Raw genomic sequence first — 19,308 nt, 5'->3', positions numbered from 1 at the left:
CTCCAAACATAAAACCTGTATTATATAGCAGCATTTATTATTAACTTATTTTCTGATTACTCAAATTCCTCCACACTCTCCCATGGCATGTAACAGGTTTCCCATCTCACTCTTTCTAATAAGTTTGGGACAGAAGTTTAAGGTCTAAAACTTTAAGATATCTCAAGTTACCCACAATCAAAACTTGCTTCTCCAAGACTATTAGATCAAAAACTTGCCTGCCACTGAGTTTTGACCTAACAGCTTTAAAAACCTCTCTCCTGAGGAAGAACAGTTCATTGAGATCACATCATTATGCATGGATATTTAGTTGCCATATATATTACTTTTCAGGGTTTTTATAACACTAGACGCTATCTATCACCTAATTACTAGCTCATTAATTCTACTCTGCAATTAGGGATGGTAATCTACAATGTCTGACTTGCCTTTACAAAAGTAATAATGACTTTTTCAGCAGCTCTTATAATTCTAATTAGGCTTCTCTAGACTGAGTGCTGTAGAATGAAGACCAGTACTTAAAAATTGTTTTTTTGACAAAGAAGCGTTCTACAGCAGATACACAGAAATACCAGAGCCAGGCCAGCCTGTATCAATTTGGAAAAGGCAATTGCTGTGCTTCTAAGCATGTCAAATTTCGCACTTCTTACTTCAGATGTGAACATTTGCAAACATGTACAAGCAGGTGTTGGTGGGGGAAATCCATTCTCTCGTAGCACAGAGTCCGAATAATTTTTTCGGCGCTTTTCCCAGTCTGTGCAGTGAGTATGACTCCGTTCTGAGATGCCCCAAGCTACACATTCATGTCTTATTTTGTTTAGGCAGGGGTATTCATACAGGGACATGTTAAATGGGATTAGAGCATAACCTAGCTGAAAAAAAAAAAAAATCACAAACCTATTACTTGCTTTTCTAAATGGATTTTCAGCCAGATCAGTCCCTTAAACTATTTCACCATATAACCACACGAATACATATGCCACCTACATGGTGGGGCTGTGCAATTGCTGTGGGTGGGCTTGAGTGGCCAGCAGCAGGAACTGCCGAAGTGATGATGGTCACAGCCAGGAGTATTATATAGGAAATCCATCTTTTTAAAATACATTTTCAAATGGCAGTGGGGAGAGAAAGACTGTTTATGAATTTATATAGCAGAAGGTTCTGAATGAATGCCTATTAGAGACAAATAAAGAAGCAATTCTGTAAACTTAAAAGATGGTCTGGAAATATTTATAAGGGAAATTTTTCTCTTGTTTCTTTGACTTCCATCTTCTTATCCTAACCTATAAATTATGCATTCATGACAAAATAGAATATGCCTTTGGCTGACAAACAGCACTGACCTATTAGTTAGTTATGTATATTATCCAAGCCACTGCTGAAATATGACACTCATAGTCACATATCACTCCTGATAAAAATTTAGATTCATCTATCTAGCCATAGGATAAAAATTTAACTACAGGATCAGGAACTCACTTCTGTAAACATTCCCCTTCTGTGTGGCCTCACTGGAAATGTTTGCAAAATTAGGGTGCAACTATGACAAGAAAAATAATGCAGGTGTAATAAGAAAAGCCATAGAATGTCATAAGACTTGTAATACTTTATTCTCCATGTTTTTCTAAAAGTAATATTATATTATATATTGTAAAATATATTAACTATGGAATACACAAGCTGCAGTGTCAATGTTCAACATCCACACTCTGAAAGTGTGAAACATTTACTTTGGAATTACGGAGTAGCAGTGAAAACCATCTAGCCTCTCTGGGGTCACTCATGCATGCTAGCAAATTTGTAGCACTTCATCCTAACTAGGTGTGGGTATAGCAAGGCAAGTAACAGGCAGTCATCTAGCAGCACAACATACCAGTTTTAAAGTGCAATATCCATCCAAATAAATAATAATTATCCCAGCACAACTGCTACTTGTTTTTAAGTTTAGTTTAGCAACAGTGATAACTTTGCATTTATATGAAAGTTTTCTCTTCAATCCTAACTTAGGATAATATGAAATATGGTTGAGAAACACATTCTCATTTTAAACTCAATTTCAGACTTCTGAAAACACATTGCACTTACATTTTTAAAGATAACACATAACTATGTGCTGATAAATCCCAGCTCCTATTTCCTTTTTGTATGAAAGTGTCGTTGATTCAACCACAGGCTTGTTTTATTTTTAATACTTACTCTACCATTTGGCTTAAGTTTCTAATATTGAATTCATATACTCTTCTTATTACAATAATGCAATTATGTATGTCAGTGTGGCCTAATTTGTGAGTAAAGATTTCAAGTATATTCTAATGAATAATATATTCTTAGCAAAATGTGGACAGCGGTGAATCCTAAAAGCTGGTCTTATTAAATACTCCTAGAGGCTGATCCATGCCAGAAACTCTACTTCACCCTCAAACCTGCAAAGAATATTTTGTACATTGTGTCTACATAGTTCAAGAACAATAGTGACACTGCACAATGACATAGGCACTGTCACTGGTTCTGAATCACCAAAAAGAACCCAGAGTTAGATTCACGGGAGTCACAAGCAAAGGCCCATTTCTAGTCTGACTTCCTCTCTGTTGCTACCTGTCTTAGGCTAAATGAGCACTCACGTGTCTAGGGCTTCAGACTGTCACCCTGGTTGTTCACCACTAAGACTTATGATATCTCTTTGCCAAAGCAGGGATTCAAATAACTCTGATTTCTAAAAAGAAATGCAAGATGAAAAGGAGCAAACAGTATGATTTGCTTTTGCACACAGGCAATGACAGGAAATACTCAGACTTCTTTTCTCATAGTATCTTCAGAGTAGATTTTTTTACTGCATTTAGCACAAAACCAGCTAGCAATAGTTACTCCTTCACCATTGTACAAACGGTGAATAGGCAACACAGGAGCTGAAATGTGTTAAGTAAAGGCTTTGTTTTGATACTGTGACTTCTACTTGTTGATGAGGAAAGGAATCCATCTTGAAAATGATAGCAGAACTCTTGCAGACATCAAAGCCAGTGTTTTAAGCATCAATTAAATCAAATATTGAATATCAGCTCTTTTTTTCTACCCCCAACTTTAAAAGTATTTCAGCATATACAACCCATACCAACTTCTTTGCGAGTGTTAAAGAAAGCTGGGGGGTTGATTTTGTTTTCTCAGAACAGTTCTCCATAGTACCTCAAAGCAGGCAGAAAGGGAATTTTTTAGAAAGTAAGGTATCATAACATATACATTATGAAAAATCATTACAATTCATTCTTGGATGTGTAATGTACAACTTAAAGACTTATCTAGTCTGCATTTTAGGAACTAACAGATTGTTCTACTAGTTAGTGCAAATGTTATTGATCTGCTTTCTTGCTGAATTAATAGCACTAGCCTAGGACAACTCACTTTCTCAGCTTTCCCAATGTTTTCCTGAAAAGAGGCCCATTACATGGCAGGGGGCAAAGGACAGGCCTAGATAACACTGTTTAGACATTTCTTTGATGTCCACAGGCATCATCCTCAACAACTGACCACTAGAGACAAAAGAGCACTCTTAGGCTGCTGGAAATCCCAGCCATTCTTCTCACCACCTTTTGATATCCCAAGGTTTCTATACCCTGACCTCTGCACTCTGACACAAAGATCTTATTTGAAGGATGGTCAGCCATGTCAAAAATTCTTTCCAAATTTATCCAATAAACTAAGGATTTCTTTTGCTTTTCATAATTGCTTCGAATCCCAGTGTAGCAGTGGGAACACTAAGAAGATTTTACAAAAAGAGCAGAAGGAAAAGCATTAATGAGAAAAAACCTGTCCATTTTCTGGTTTTGAAACCATTCTCGAACATCAACTTTCACAAAACACTCTGTCTAAAGCTTACTGATGATGCTGCATTGTGTACCCATACCCACAGTATTTCTGCCTCATCAGTGTCTTGAAGAATTCCAGTTTTAACATGTAGATATATGGGCTTGCTAATGTAATTTCACTCAGTAAATGTACACATTTTAGATGGTTGGCATGCTCTCATTTAAGGACTGATACCGATTTCAACACATTTGTTCATATTTTTAAAAGAAATGTAATTTTAAGTGTTTGAAAATCTTTATATATACACAGTATGATTCATAATTGGATCATTTCCCCATTGTCTTCCAGAATATTTACAGAAAATATTTTCCACAAAACTATCAGAGATGACAAAGACACTTTTAATCAAGCAATTTCATTTTCCCCTCTTTCTGGGGGATTAAAATTGAACAAAATGATCAAAAAGAACTAATACACATCTTAGCCCAGACACTGAGAGTTCCCTAACATCATTAACACCACAATACATTCCCTGCAGCATTTAAGCAACATTTTCTGCACAAGCTCGGCCAGGGAAACACCTAGAGAAACACCATTCTCTCATTTCATTATTATGGGAAGCCAATTCTAGACATGTAAATGAAATCACATATGTTAGTAATAACTCAAACAAGACAAACTTAGGTACAAAAGTGGAGCCCAAAGTAGCATCTATATTCACTCTCTTGTGCTTTGGACAACAACTTTTGTAATAAACTGCTAAATTATCATCCTGTCATGAAGTTTTCTTGCTGGAAATGAAGACAAAGTCCTCACTCTTCTAAACTAATTTTAATTTTAAAATCTATGCTGAAGTGGTAAGCTGTTTTGCATTTTATTCAAACTGGCACTGATATAATTCTTTCTACACTCACAATATTCCTTCAAATTTATAAATCAATGACATATATCAGTGATAAAGCAATAGATTAAGAAAGCATACATGCCAACACTTTAAAAATAAAACTATTCATCACTTACAATGGGATTTATACTGCTTGCTTTAAAGCCAGTTCTAAGGTACTTATATTATCTACTCAGTTCAGTCAACAATCATTTACTTTGATGTAGATGTCGTCTATCAAAAAAGAGCAAAACTGAATTCACAAAAGGAATGGAGTGTGATTAGAAGGAGTCACCTTCAGAAACTCTCTGCTCTCCTGTATTAATTTATTAAGATAAAAAAAAGGCATATAGAAGCAAATAGTAGAGGGTTGTTTAAGTTTTGGAGTTCAAAAATGTCTTGGACAAAATGCTAAAGATAGCCAAACAAGGGCTGTTAGAATTGATCTTATTAGTTTTGGTAGGTTTTGAGTTAAACCAGAGCTTGGGTATTTTTGCTCAGTGATTTGTAATTTTAAAAATAAATTGCATGTCTTTAGACATGGGATTTGACTCTGAATCAGTGGAGAGCCCTCTGAGCAGCTATAGCATGAATGTAAACCAGAGAAATTTTAACCACAGTAAAAATTGCTTTACTGAACCACAAGTCTGTAAATATTTTCAGTTAGCTGACTTCTGACTGTAGATAACAAACTACACCTAGATAAGCATCATATGTATGAACCTGAGGTCATAGCCATATAACAACATGAAAAGACTAAAGACCGGTGGCACAAATTTGATGCACATAAGGCTATTGACAAATCTTCCAGTTCTGGGAGTGTTCACTGCAAAGATTACAATCACTTTTATAGAAGCTCATTATTGCTCTGATGTTGGGCATTATTGCCCTGCCAGTTTTACCCACATAGTTGCACCTGCAAACAATCACTGAACATCTTCAGTAAAAAAAATATAAAATAATAGGTCTTCACCACCCCAATTCTTTTCAAGCAAAACTGATCAGAAACCATGTACGGGAGCAGCTCAGCTGGCAGAGTCACCTGTGATAATCTCTGACAGAAGCGCAATAATGAGATACCAGGAAAAGTAATCTTAGCCCATACAGCTGCAGTTGGAAGAGGACATGTGAATAAAGCCTTAATAAAGCACACTAGATTTTCATGTGCATGCTTTTATACACAGCACTGAATCATAGAATCATAGAATTGTAGGGGTTGGAAGGGACCTCGAGAGATTATCAGGTCCAACCCCCCTGCCAAAGCAGCTCCCCAGCTCATATTGCACAGATAGGCGTCCAGACGGCTCTTGAATATCTCCAGAGAAGGAGACTCCACCACCTCCCTAGGCAGCCTGTCCCAGGGCTCTGGCACCCTCACTGTGAAAAAGTTCTTCTGCATGTTGGTGCGGAACTTCCTGTGCTCCAACTTGCAGCCATTGCCCCTTGTCCTGTCCCCACAGACCACTGAAAAGGGGCTGGCCATTCCCCTCTGCATCCCAGATATTTATAAACATTAATTAGGTCCCCCCTTAGTCATCTTTTTTTTTCCCTACTGAGTGTAAGGAAATTCTATGGCTGCTGTTAGACTTAATTCTGATGTAGGCAGAAGATAAAAGATTCAATAGATTATTTCTTTGCATCCTGCTATTTGTCAGACTATTCTTTCTCCATCATGTCAACTTCATTAGGAGTTGCAAAACTCTCGTCACATAACCTAACACAATTGTGTAAGCACTTTCTAATGGGGTATATCAAAAGATGCACTGTAAGAAGAAAAATGCATTGCATCCTGTATGCACAGAAGCACACAGTGGGGAAAAAAAACCCAAACAAACCAACAAACCTCAGGTAACCTTTCCATGTAGCTTAAGACCTCATTTGCAAAGCTTAAAAGGATCACTCCAACTCTTAATAAGAATTAGCTTGAAGTCAAGATAGCCTTTTTAGTTAGAAAGTGAATGCATTGCCAGAGAAACCAAATTACATGCAAAAGCAATGCCACCTAGCAGTGAAAGGTCTGTGAAGCAATACAGCTAATTTAAAATGGGGACAGTGCCAACCATAAAGTTTTGATCTCTTGCTGCCATCCCACACATTTCTTCACATCCAGATTTGCCTGTCAACATTACCTTGCATGTCTGCTGCTAGAAGCATCCGACCCAGGAAAAGATGCCTGGCCTTTATGTCAAGGGGGGGAGAACCGCTTGTGTTCACACTGTGGGATCATATTCACATCATTTGATGCTTAGCCAAGCATCTTTGGGATTCTGTTGGATCTCAGTAGCCCTGATATAGCATTGTCTCTTTCCCCTAGTCAGTTTAATTCAATTATTAGCCAGGCTGTAGTGCAACTTTTATTAGAGCACCATTTTTTGGCATGGAATTAAAAGCGTGTGATATACAAACCAGGATGTTGCATCACTTTATATATAGGGTAAGACACCTACTTGAATAGTAGTAGAACATTGTGTGGGATTAAGAAAGTCCTAAGTAGTTGTGTCATTGATATCTCCTAGTGGGAGCAGCTTTTGAAATTAATTAGCTCCAGAAGCACACTTAAATTTTGGCTTGGAGGGAAATTGCTAAAGTACTGTAAAGAGAACCCAAGAGACCACACCACACAGTGAACATCAGAATGCATCAGGAACCTTCACTGCATAAACCAAAACAAGACACGCACACACAGAGACACATCTTTAGAAAACTACACACAGTCACTGCCTGATTTAACAAATGTCAATATTTTAATTCATGTGAAATTGAAAAAGGTAAACTGACCTTCTGAGATTATAGGGACCCTTTAAAGCACAGTAAAAATGAAATGCTAAAAATGCAGATATGACCAAAGGGATTACAAAATCATTATCTAGTTTTAATAAGCACACCATTTTTATAAAATATTATGGTGTTAAATTCAGTAGAAAACTTGTGGTATAGCTGGAGAATACTATAATTTTCTAAGCACTTTAACTAACCAGCCAGGCTGTCAATAAAAACATGTATCTAATTTGATATATACAGTACGTAGGATCATTGCTTTCTCCACATGGGAAGGCAGCCCATTAGATAGATATGGCATCCATACAAAAAGTGTCCATGTGGATAGTGATGTTACAGCTTGATTACTCAGATGAACAACCTACCACAAAATTAATCAGATGAAGCAATATTCTAGATCATACAAAACATACATGAATTAAGCCATAAAATACATATGGCAGGCATAGAACAGAAAACAGAATAATCAGTGGTGGAGCCAAAAATAGGTCCACTAGCAGGTCCATTAACCAAAGAGTGCCATCAACACAGCTATCTGAACTAGTATAAGACCAGGTTTGGCTTCAGCAAACCCACCACCTGTTTAATAATCCTGAGGAAAAGAAAGCTGATGCTGATGGAGCTTCCCTCCTATTCAGCCACCAGTGCTAAGCACATCTTCCCAGAAAACAGAAACACAGTGTGTTTTCCTAGTTGTTCCTCCTATTATTTTTTTTTGAGCAGAAACCCTTTTTGTATTAAACCTCCATATGTGACTCTTACGTTGGAAGATGTAGGATTGCCATGGTAAAGACTGATTGTAGATGAGTATCTGAAATTAATAGCATGCCTTTCAATATCCCCCCTTCACTTCCTCTGCACACCAAGAATTATACCAGGAAATGTACCAAAATGAAGTTATATATTATAGCATATGGAGGAAAAAAAAAAAAAAGATTTGATGGAAGAGAAAGGAAAGGGCAGAGGAATCAAAGAAACATGGGACACGAGGTTGGGAACACAGTTTGTAAGGCTGGTGAAGTTTTGGTGCAAAGTAACCCAAAATCTCTTAGTTCTTTGTTAAAGCCTCCCAGACAAAAGCTTTTAGACATGGACTATGACAGAGCAGCTGATCAAGCATGCAGCTAAGCCATGGTAATTTACACATATATCCAAAATGTATGTTGTCTGTTTAAGCTATAAACTTCAGTTCATACATGTACAGTCTGTAAAAGAAATAGTCTATGGTTCAAGTGAACTTTAGCAGAAATATTGGTACTGATGTTCATCAGGGAGCTGGCATAGGCAAAGAGAAGATACTCTAAAAATGCTGTTAAAATTTCACTCGTTTCATGTCTTTGTTAATTTTATTGATGTTTTAGGCAGAAGTGGCTAGTTGCTTTTGCTAAGTTACAATGCTATGAAATTTACAGCTGACTGTTCAAAGGTGGTCAAGATACAGTAACATTATAGGACAACTTCTGTTTCATCTAGAAAAAGAATCTCACTGAAACTTTTCAAAAGGAAGACAACAATGTGAGATACTCTACTATATTGCTTTTTGCCTTGATCCAGGTTTCCTCTAAAGAGATCCATAAGCCAGAAAAAGTACAGTATGATGACTCCCCCAAATAGTACATAAAAAGAAATTTAATTTCAGAGTCTGCTATCAGTTTCTCCTGACATCACAGATTAGTGTCTGGGAATCTACCATTAATCTGAACCTGCCACATATGGCTGCAGAGCAACACTCAAGATTCATTGAAGGATTCTGAGGCCTGGTACCAAATCTCAGTCAGAAGGATCTAATCAATAGTTCAGAGCTCAGCTGTTCAAAGCTGTCAGTACTCATGTATTGCTGTGCTCTCTGACCTGGAGAAACAGCACACAGCATCCTCCTCAATGGCAAGAATTAAAATATTTACCAATATCAAACTTCATACTATGAACTTCCTTGGTGATTTTATGACTCTCCTAATGTAAGGAGATTGACTTTACCACCCTGAAAGCTGGATACTTAGAACTTCAAGCTGGATACTTAGAACTTCTTTTCTCAATCTGACCAAAACCTAGACAAGCACCTTAGACAAAAATGGATTTTCAACTAATTAATACAATTAACTTTCTAAACAATCCTTTAAATAGCAAGAAGAAACACATTCTGATACACTTAGATTATGTAAGTGACACAATGATCCATCAACAATAGCAAAACTATGGCAAGTTCTCCTTTTAGAACTGCACCCTTATTTCACAATATGGAAGCTTACACGCCCACAGAGAATGGACTGCAGTATCAGTGCAAGACCAGAGTTTTCCAAACACTGTCTCTGATCCTGCATGCAGATTTGCTCCACAGAATTTTAAGGCCTTTTTACAGATCCTTGTAAGCTCTTCTAAATAGAGATTGCACACTATATCCTGGTTTTTGTTCAGCCACCCTTCAGCATAAGTAGGTCTGGTCGATATCTCATGGCTCCCTCCATGCTGGGTCACGTATCACTCATACAGGATTGGACTAATGCCACTGCCCAGGAAATATTCCTTCTAAATGGTCTTTCAAATGAGGATCCCACTGTGAGGCAGAGTACTACAGTACATAACTGAGATTTTTCTCCTGCTTTTCCAGTATCACGTGAATTTCAACTCAGGACATAAGTAAGTGTGTAGGATGCTTCTATCATAACTGAGGGGCTGGATATTGAGGCAAATGTTTGTCTTATGCTGAGAGGGTGAGACGGCTTATCTACTTTCTTTCCAGACACTCTTCTTTCAAGACTCTTCTGAGCAAAAGACATAATTGCCACCGATGTGAATGCTATGCTCTTCTTTACACAAAAGATGACAAATGATAAAAAATATGGGAATACAGTAGAACAAGGGTGAAAACAAAGTATATGGCAACATGTATACTTGTTGACAGAAGATTTTTAATTGAATAAAATGATAAAACTAGAAATTAGTCATCAAAGTCAGATGTAGTCTATCAAGTCTGAACTGGCTGGCATCTAGATGCATCTCCTCCTGAAGCAGAAAGTACAAGACTTTTTCACAGACTGAAGGGAAGATTGAGCCGTATTTACATATGTCTATGTGTACCCCCACAACCCATGAATTGATTCAAGGGTTTTGAACAATTAAGGCCCAAACCTTTTATAGCTCCACCTATGCCACTGAGATCTGGATCCCTCACTTCACTGGAGCATCCTTTCGATTGCAGTCAAGTCAGTCACAAATGTTTACTTTAAAAACAAATGCATTTAAATCAACCCTTTCATTACATGAGGTGAAAATAATGAAACTAGCTGTCAGATTAGGATGAAACAATCTCTACAACTTTTCAGCAACTTCCAAATCATTTTTGTGTTCACAAATATTTTCACTACTGGTATTGTAAGTAACATTCAGTGAAGTCTATGGTTTTATCCACCATTCTATGCATATGGTTTGAACACTCTGTATATGGGTATTACTTCATTGCTTTAATCTCTAGTTCATTCAGAAACTAAGAGAGTACAGTGACTTTGAAAACAGGAGAAAATGTGGATCAGAATCAGAAAAGCCTATACTTCCCTTTTTTAACACAGTAAACTTCTAATTGATAGAAACGAAACTAGCACTTTTAAACCTGTCTATATACCCATTCGAGTCTTCCTGCAGTTAATGCACATACCTTGTAGATGAGGACCTGCATGATGAAACCATAATAGAAGTTTAGTCATAATTAGAAATCAGCTTATCATTTCAAAGCACTGTATAATGACCCCAGAATTTCACAGGACAGGATCAGACCATTATTTCTATTTTAAATCATAGAATCACAGACTGGTTTGGCTTGGAAAAGACCTTAAGGGACATCTAATTTCCCCCTCTGCCATGGGCAGGGACACCCTCCACTAGCCCAGGTTGCCCAAAACCCCATCCAGCCTGGCCTTGAACACTGCCAGGGAGGGGGCAGCCACAGCTTCTCTGGGCAACTACGTTCACAGGGAAGGATTTCTTCCTAATGTCTCATCTATATCCGCCCTCCTTTAGCTTAAGACCAGTACCCCTTGTCCTATCACTAGATGCCCTTGTAAAAGAAATGTTGTGGAAATAAAAAGTTCTTGTCCCCATGAGAAGAAATCTGTGTATTCTCTGCTTATAAAGACAGAAAGCCTAGCCCTATACTTTCCTAAATACTCCATAAAACTAAAACAACTAAGCTAAAAACAAGGATTATTTTGCAGGCAATCATTTAAAACAACAAAAAGTGTTAAGAGAGTCAATAAGCTAAAAATCAGGATGAATTATCATAACTATAAAGGCATCTTTGGTCCAATTCTTTGACAGTACTGCCTATTTTTATGACTGGTATGTTAATAAATGAAAAAAAAATTGTAGCAAGTATATATCTACTTCATAATTGCATAAAATATATCTCCAACAGATTGTTTTAGTACACAAAGTACTGCTACGCTGTTTAGCTAGAAAAAGGGCTATTTTCTTCATATATAACAGACAGTATTCATCTTTTACAGCAATTTTTTCTAAGATATACAATGTCTAAATGGCAATTTTCTTTTACTGTTTCTTCAGAAATATACCAGTGGCTACATTACTTCTTAGACTTCCTTTATTCTTCACAAGATCATTCAATCATGAAAGGCAACACATGGATAATGGTAAAGAAAGGCAAATTGAAAGATCAAACCAATTTTCTTTGGAATCCTTAGGTGTAGTTATAAAGGAGCAACTACAAATGTCTAGAAAAAGATTGTGACATTTAAATTTCCTTAGTAAATAATAGTATCTGTAAGAGTTTTTAAGAGTTAGTCAGATTCACAGAATAACTGAATCATTCCAGGTGGAAAAGAGCACAGCATTTTCAGCTGTAGTTAAGGATGCACTGCTTTCCCTGTACACGTGTGCAATTCCTGAATGCAGTCACGTTTTTATGTAGGTATGGATGTTTGGGTGTAGATTTTGGTGGAGGTTAGTTACCATAGCCTTTTACGCCCCTTCATGTAGCTTTTATTTACATGAAATAAACCCATGGTTGTGCCTAATCTCAACTGAGAGTAAATGCTTTATTTTGAATGAGGGTGAAAAAAGGAGTGACAGATCACTTATCATGTGCTGTGCAGACTTTGTATTCATTAGAAGATCCACAATCAATAAGAACCAAAGGCAATTTTTCCCCTAAAGATAATTATGCCCAGCGTCACCACAGTGTTTAGGACTCTGACACTTTCATTTATTAACAAGAATCACCTTTGAAAGTTTACAACTCCCTAATCGAAATCTGTCTGTACATAATGAATAAAATGCTTCTGCTTTATTCTCTTACACAAAACTATACTGGTTTTCTCATGGTTACTTCTACATTGTGTAAGTTGCATACGTTTCAAATGCAGAAAAACTGCAAATGTCAAACTGATTGCCCCTTTTCTCAACTTGTAGAGCAATCTCTTTGGGGTTTTGGGGGACAGGTGGTGCGTTTTGTTGTAAAATAAACTAGGGAAGCCATCAGCTTCTTATATAGAACATGGTCTTTCAGTTGAACGAGTAAAATAGAATTCAAACAATTGCTTTTAACTTGCTATTTCACATTAGAAGGCTCTTTCCTTAACTTTGTGCATATTATGCATAGTGTTGTTGAGGTTGTAAAACCTCCTTTAAGAGATTCTGAATTGTCATATCCAAAGACAGGCTCCCTTAATAAAGCCTTTACATACAGACATAAACATGCAATAGATCTGAGACTTCAATTAGCAGAAAATTTCTTCAAAACTAGATACAACACCAAAGAATACAGACATTTTTTACCCAAAAGAGATGAAGCCTTGAATCAAAAACATGGTGCCTAACAGATATTCACCAAGAAAACTCGATCATGACATAAGTGAAATTCCATCCCTAAATCATTCTGTTCTGTGCCTGTGCTTATAAGATCTTCCTTCTGTCAGGAGCTAATCTCACGTGACAGGCCTGATCCAAAACCATTTGAAGTCAATGGAATGTCTCTTCCTGACTTCAGGGAGCTTTGCATCCAGCCTATACGAGCTTCAAGAACAATACAGTTCATAGAAGGTTGTTTTAAGGGAACAATAGCTAACTATTTTCTAAGTAAGAAAGAATGTCAGCTTCAAATGAAATTTACCTGCAGTAGATGATTTGTGTTAGGCTTGTTTTGTTATTATTTTTAATTCACATAACACAGTTAAGCCTTCCTAAAGTGAGAATATTCTATTTCTTTAGCAGAAGCCACAGAAAATCAAAACTGCCACAGAAAAACAAATTACCAAAAGCAAAAAAAAAATCTGTTTTATATGTAGTAAGTTTACTTTTTCTAAAGAAACAAGAGATTACTTTTAAGGCCTCAGTTTATTTGAGGTTTTATTGAACAGATGTATATTTAGGACAAGCCAGAATAGGAGGTTTCAAAAATGTGTCAGGCATTCCTGCACTTAGCAAACAAAAGATAGATTAAAAACAAAACAAATTGTGCAACCAAGGGGGTAGGCTGACAGGATAAGAAGTTATTTTGGTTTTTCTTTTTTAATAAAAATCTTTATTCTTTTCTGATTGAGGTTTATTTCAAAGCTAGTGCTGACAACTACCACAAGGTAGCTGTGATAAGGTGATCAAAGTCAGACTGTTATTTATTGCTTAAAAATAATAACAGTACTATAAGCCCTGAAATAGCAATTAACATCACTGTAAAAACAGGTCAAAGAAAAGCCCATTGTTGTGATGTGGCTTCTCTTTTATAAGAAAAATGAGGCAATGATGAAGCAGACCAGTAAAGAACCTGAGGCTGATTCCATGTACACTTGTACCAGTAAATTTACACTGATGTAAAAGCAAACCAAAATCAGATCCACCACCTCCAGGTTCCTCAAGGCAGCAGAGAATGGTAGTTCTAAGTTCCTCATTGACATACCAAATCAAGTCACTACAGCTATTTTAGATACCTAGTGAGGAGATGAAAACACAGAAACTTCCAATTAACCACAAATATTCTAGAATGTCCACCTTTGGAGACTTATTCTATGTTTCATAGTGGAAAAAAATCCTGAATCTTACTTTATTCATATAAGCAACTGATAATTTTCTTTGTAGATGATTCAACATGTTTAATTGCAAATACTGTTTTTACTGCTGTTATTGGTTAATAATTTTCAGAAGGGTGTATGAGGTTTTAGATGAAAACAAAAGTAGCTCATACCTCAAAAAGTAAAGTAAATGAGACAAAGCACAAGGAAAAAGTAAGCATCAATTTCTCAAAGCTGTAGATGCTATACTGTCTCCTTCATCTAAGCTTCCTGGATCCACAACTAAAACTAAACAATTCACTCTATAAAGACACTATTCTGAGTAAATCAAACATAATTATAAATTTCATATCAGTCCAGTACAAAATTATGGGGGTTTTCCTACTGAAATTAAACAGTGTTTCTTAGGTCAAAGAGCATACTTAGTTGTGGTATTGCAAATATTTTCAAATATAATTGTCAAATAGCCCATTTTGTTTGGCTAAAAAACCCAAAAAATCTTTTGGGTGTTTGGCTTTTTGTCCTCCTTATTAAATACATTTCTGAACTGAAACATTGTCCTAAAATTAAATTTCATGTAAAAAAAGTGAAAACAATATGCAAAATTTAGCTTTTCATTTCTATCTTCTTCAGACATGCACAAATTAATGATTTTTTTGTTCACTTCAGAACTACACATATATTTTGTTAAACCTTTTTTAGCCACGTATTTCAGGTATCAGAGCATTTGCTTTCATAGTTCTACCCTATCCTCTCCTCTTCCTACACAGGCAGTTGAGACACAAGCTGCCCACTGCTGAATGTCCCTGGCTAGTATCCTGATCCCCTCGGACCTGATCCGCTCCCCTCTTACTCCGCTCTCGTCGCTTGCTGCTGCTAACGCTTCCTTAGCCTTCGGGGGACCTGAGCTTCCAGTCACCCCCCTGCAGTCTCTGAGCCTTCCCAGGTGCTAATAATCTTTTCGCTGTATTGTTGCTGCTGCTTCTCCTTATTTTGGCAGATGCTACAGCTTTACAAGTTGCAAGGATCTTACCTCTGAGACCCTCTTTGTTGCTCTGTCTGTGACCACGTTGGAAGCAGGGAGTGATGGATATTAGGGAAGCATAAGCCTCCCCTCTCTGTTTAGCAGCGTGGTCTGAAAAGAAAGATAGAGATGCTGCTCTCTCCTCCTCCCCCCTCGCTGTCCCAGCTTCCTCCTCCCTCCTTCCCATCCACAAGCTCTAGTCCTGTCTGTGCTTTAACACAATACGCTACCTCTCAGCACCAGCTACCTAAGGTCAAGAATACAACCCGCTCACCCTTCCCCCCTGCCTTTGCCTCCCCGGTCTCATGCATCCTCACCCCTGCTTCCCACTGAATATGGTATCTTCCCAACTAGACATGCCTTATTTGGCTCTAGGGTCTACAGCGCAGACAATTTCAGCAGCCTTAGGAGGAGGAAAAAAAAAAAAGAAAGAGTTCTAAAGCAGAAGATGCACGGGGCAGACCAGGGATGTGAAAGCAACGTGGAAGTTTTGCCGAGAAACTATAAACTTTGAGGGTTTATCTGCGTGCAAAAGAAATCTAGTCACAGTAGCCAAAGCCTGACACTTGGAGATTAGTTTAAAAGATCTATACAGATTAAAGAAAAGTGCCCTGGATTGCTAGTTATCTCCCAAATCCAGCTTACCTATTGTTTTTGCTCTTTGTTTCTTGATCCTTGTTCTAAATAGCTTTTTAAAAAGAAGCTTCCATACTTTTCCTCTGCAGAGCCAGGCTTAAATGCCAGTATAATTTAATGACATAATAGTGAATGAAAGGAAAAACGTAACCAGCAGTATTCTTAAAGCTTATGAACTATGAAATAATCCCCTTTAAAAGCATGGAAAACACAGGCACAAGTCTTCTGACTTTTCAGCTTGAAAGATAAATGTGTTGTCTCTTCATTTTCAGCAGTTAGCACCTTCAGGTGACCAGTACTTGTCTTCCAAAAATCTCTTATAATTACAGCCAGCAAGCATATTTCTTCTTAAGGAACTGATTTTGGACATGGAATAAACTAGTCCTTATAAAGTGTTTACGTTTGTTACAGAGACTATGGAGAAAGGTAGGTGATGCTTAAGAGTTCTGAAAGATCTTGTCTGTTTAAGGCTAAATACTTCAGTTAAGTGGACAGGGTCTCCCTCTGGAGGCCTTGAGAGGCACCTGACAGTCCAGGGATGTATGAAGATGTATCAGGCACCTACCACATGAGCTCTGTTTTACTGCCTAAAATTAAGCAACAAGTTACCTACTTGCTACTGCCACAGCCAGGCACAATGAGGGTGTCATAACTACAAGTTACCTTAAAACTTTAGATATCATAGCCCATGTTTTGTTCTTGCTGGCGGCCTCATATAGCAACTAAGAAAGGTCAGCAGAAGGTGGTTCACAGGGCAGAGACACAACTGCTCACATTATCTGGATCATCTCACAAAGCTGTCCAAACACCACAGCAATGTCGGCCATATCAAAACAATTTCTATTAATCAATCTTTATAAAACTCTTGATCAATTTTAAAAGAATCAGAACATTGGGTTTATCTTCATTCAGTGCTAGGACAAGCTAGGTAACTGGTATAAACAACACAGATTTGATCCAGCTTGAGAATGATACCCTAAATGACTGAAACAAAATTAAGGAATTAGTCTATTTAGTCTGTCATAATCACCGCAATATTTTTGCCCAGAAATTAAGACTTAAGGAAAAAATATAATACAGATCTATCTAATCTCATAGTCTTTGAGCAGCTTCATAGTCAATCAAACAGCTTCTTCAACCTTCTTCTCCACAGCAAGGCCTGTATCACAGCACAGTGTGCAGCATTTGGCAAATTGCTTAAACTTTACCAAATGCATCTGAAATTTACATTCAATTCTCAGAAATCATAGAATCACAGAATGCTTTGGTGTGGAAGGCACATCAAAGATCCCATGAGCAGGGACACCTTCGCTAGATCAGTTTGCCCAAAGCCTCATCCAGCCTGGCCTCAGACAATTCCAGGAATGGGGCTTCCACAGCCTCTCTGGGCAGCCTGTGCCAGGGCCTCACCACCGTCATAGAATTTCTTCCTAACCTAAACCTACCTTCTTCCAGCTTAAGGCCATTGTCTCTTGTCCTATGACTACACTCCCTGGTGAACAATCCCTGTCCCACTTTTCTGTAGAACCCCTGTAAGTATTGGTAGGCCATAATTGAGTGTCTCTGGAGCCTTCCCTTTTACAGTCTGAACAAGTCCCAAACCTCACAGCCTGTCTTCACAGGAGAGGTGTTCCAGCCCCCTGATCACCTTCATGGCCTCCTCTGAATTTACTCCAACAGCTCCATGTCTTTCCTGCACTGGGGACTCCAGGGCTGGATGCAGCACTGCAGGTACTTTTTCCATTGGTGTAATTTATTTTCTGGATTACGGGTTCAAAAAGTAGGTGCTTCAGTTTATATCATAGAATCACAGAATCACAGAATTGTGGGGGTTGGAAGGGACCTCCAGAGATCACCAGGTCCAACCCCCCTGCCAAAGCAGCTCCCCAGCTCATATTGCACAGATAGGCATCCAGATGGGTCTCGAATATCTCCAGAGATGGAGACTCCACCACCTCCCTGGGCAGCCTGTCCCAGGGCTCTGGCACCCTCACTGTGAAAAAGTTCTTCCGCATGTTGGTGCGGAACTTCCTGTGCTCCAACTTGCAGCCATTGCCCCTTGTCCTGTCTCCACAGACCACTGAAAAGGGGCTGGCCATTCCCCCTGCACCCCATGCCTAAGATATTTACAAACATTAATAAGGTCCCCCCATGGTCTTCTTTTCTCTAGACTGAACAGTCCCAGCTCACTCAGCCTTTCCTCACAGGGGAGATGCTCCAGGCCCTTAATCATCTTCGTAGCCCTTCTCTGGACTCTCTCCAGAAGGTCCCTGTCTTTTTTATACCAGGGAGCCCAGAGCTGGACACAATATTCCAGGTGGGGCCTGACCAGGGCAGAGTAGAGGGGGAGGATCACCGCCTTTGACCTGCTGGCCACACTCCTCTGGATGCACCCCAGGATCCCATTGGCTCTCTTAGCCACCAGGGCACACTGCTGGCTCATGGCCAACCTGTCATCTACCAGGACCCCCAGCTCCACTGAGCTCTTCTCTAGCAGGTCATCCCCCAGCCTGTACTGATACAGATGGTTATTCCTCCCCAGGTGCAAGACTCTACACTTGCTTTTGTTGAATTTCATCTGGTTTCTCCCTGCCCAGCTCTCCAGCCTGTCCAGGTCTTGCTGGATGGCTGCGCAGTGTTCCTGCGTGTCAGCCACTCCTCCCAGCTTTGTATCATCGGCGTACTTGCTGAGGGTGGATGCTATTCCCTCATCAAGGTTGTCAATGAAGATATTAAACAGGACTGGACTCAACACCGAGCCCTGGGGAACACCGCTAGTCACAGGTCTCCAGTCAGATTCTGCTCCACTGATCACGAATCTCTGAGCCCGGTCCGACAGCCAGTTCTCACCCACCTCACTGTCCACTCATCTATCCCATGCTCTCTCAGCTTTGCTATCAGGATGCTATGGCAGACAGTATCAAAAGCCTTGCTGAAGTCAAGGTAGATGACATCCACTGCTCTCCCTCCATCTACCCAGCCGGTGATGAGATCATAGAAGGCTATGAGATTGGTCGAGCATGATCTTCCCTTGGTGAATCCATGCTGACTACTCCTCATGACCTTCTCTTCCAGTTGCTTGGTGATGACATCCAGAACAAGCTGTTCCATCAACTTTCCAGGGACAGAAGTGAGGCTGACTGGCCTATAGTTGCTGGGATACTCCTTCT

Source organism: Gallinula chloropus, assembly GCF_964237585.1.
Source record: "Gallinula chloropus genome assembly, chromosome: 3".
Lineage (NCBI taxonomy): Eukaryota > Metazoa > Chordata > Aves > Gruiformes > Rallidae > Gallinula > Gallinula chloropus.
Note: the sequence above shows the minus strand (reverse complement) of the source record.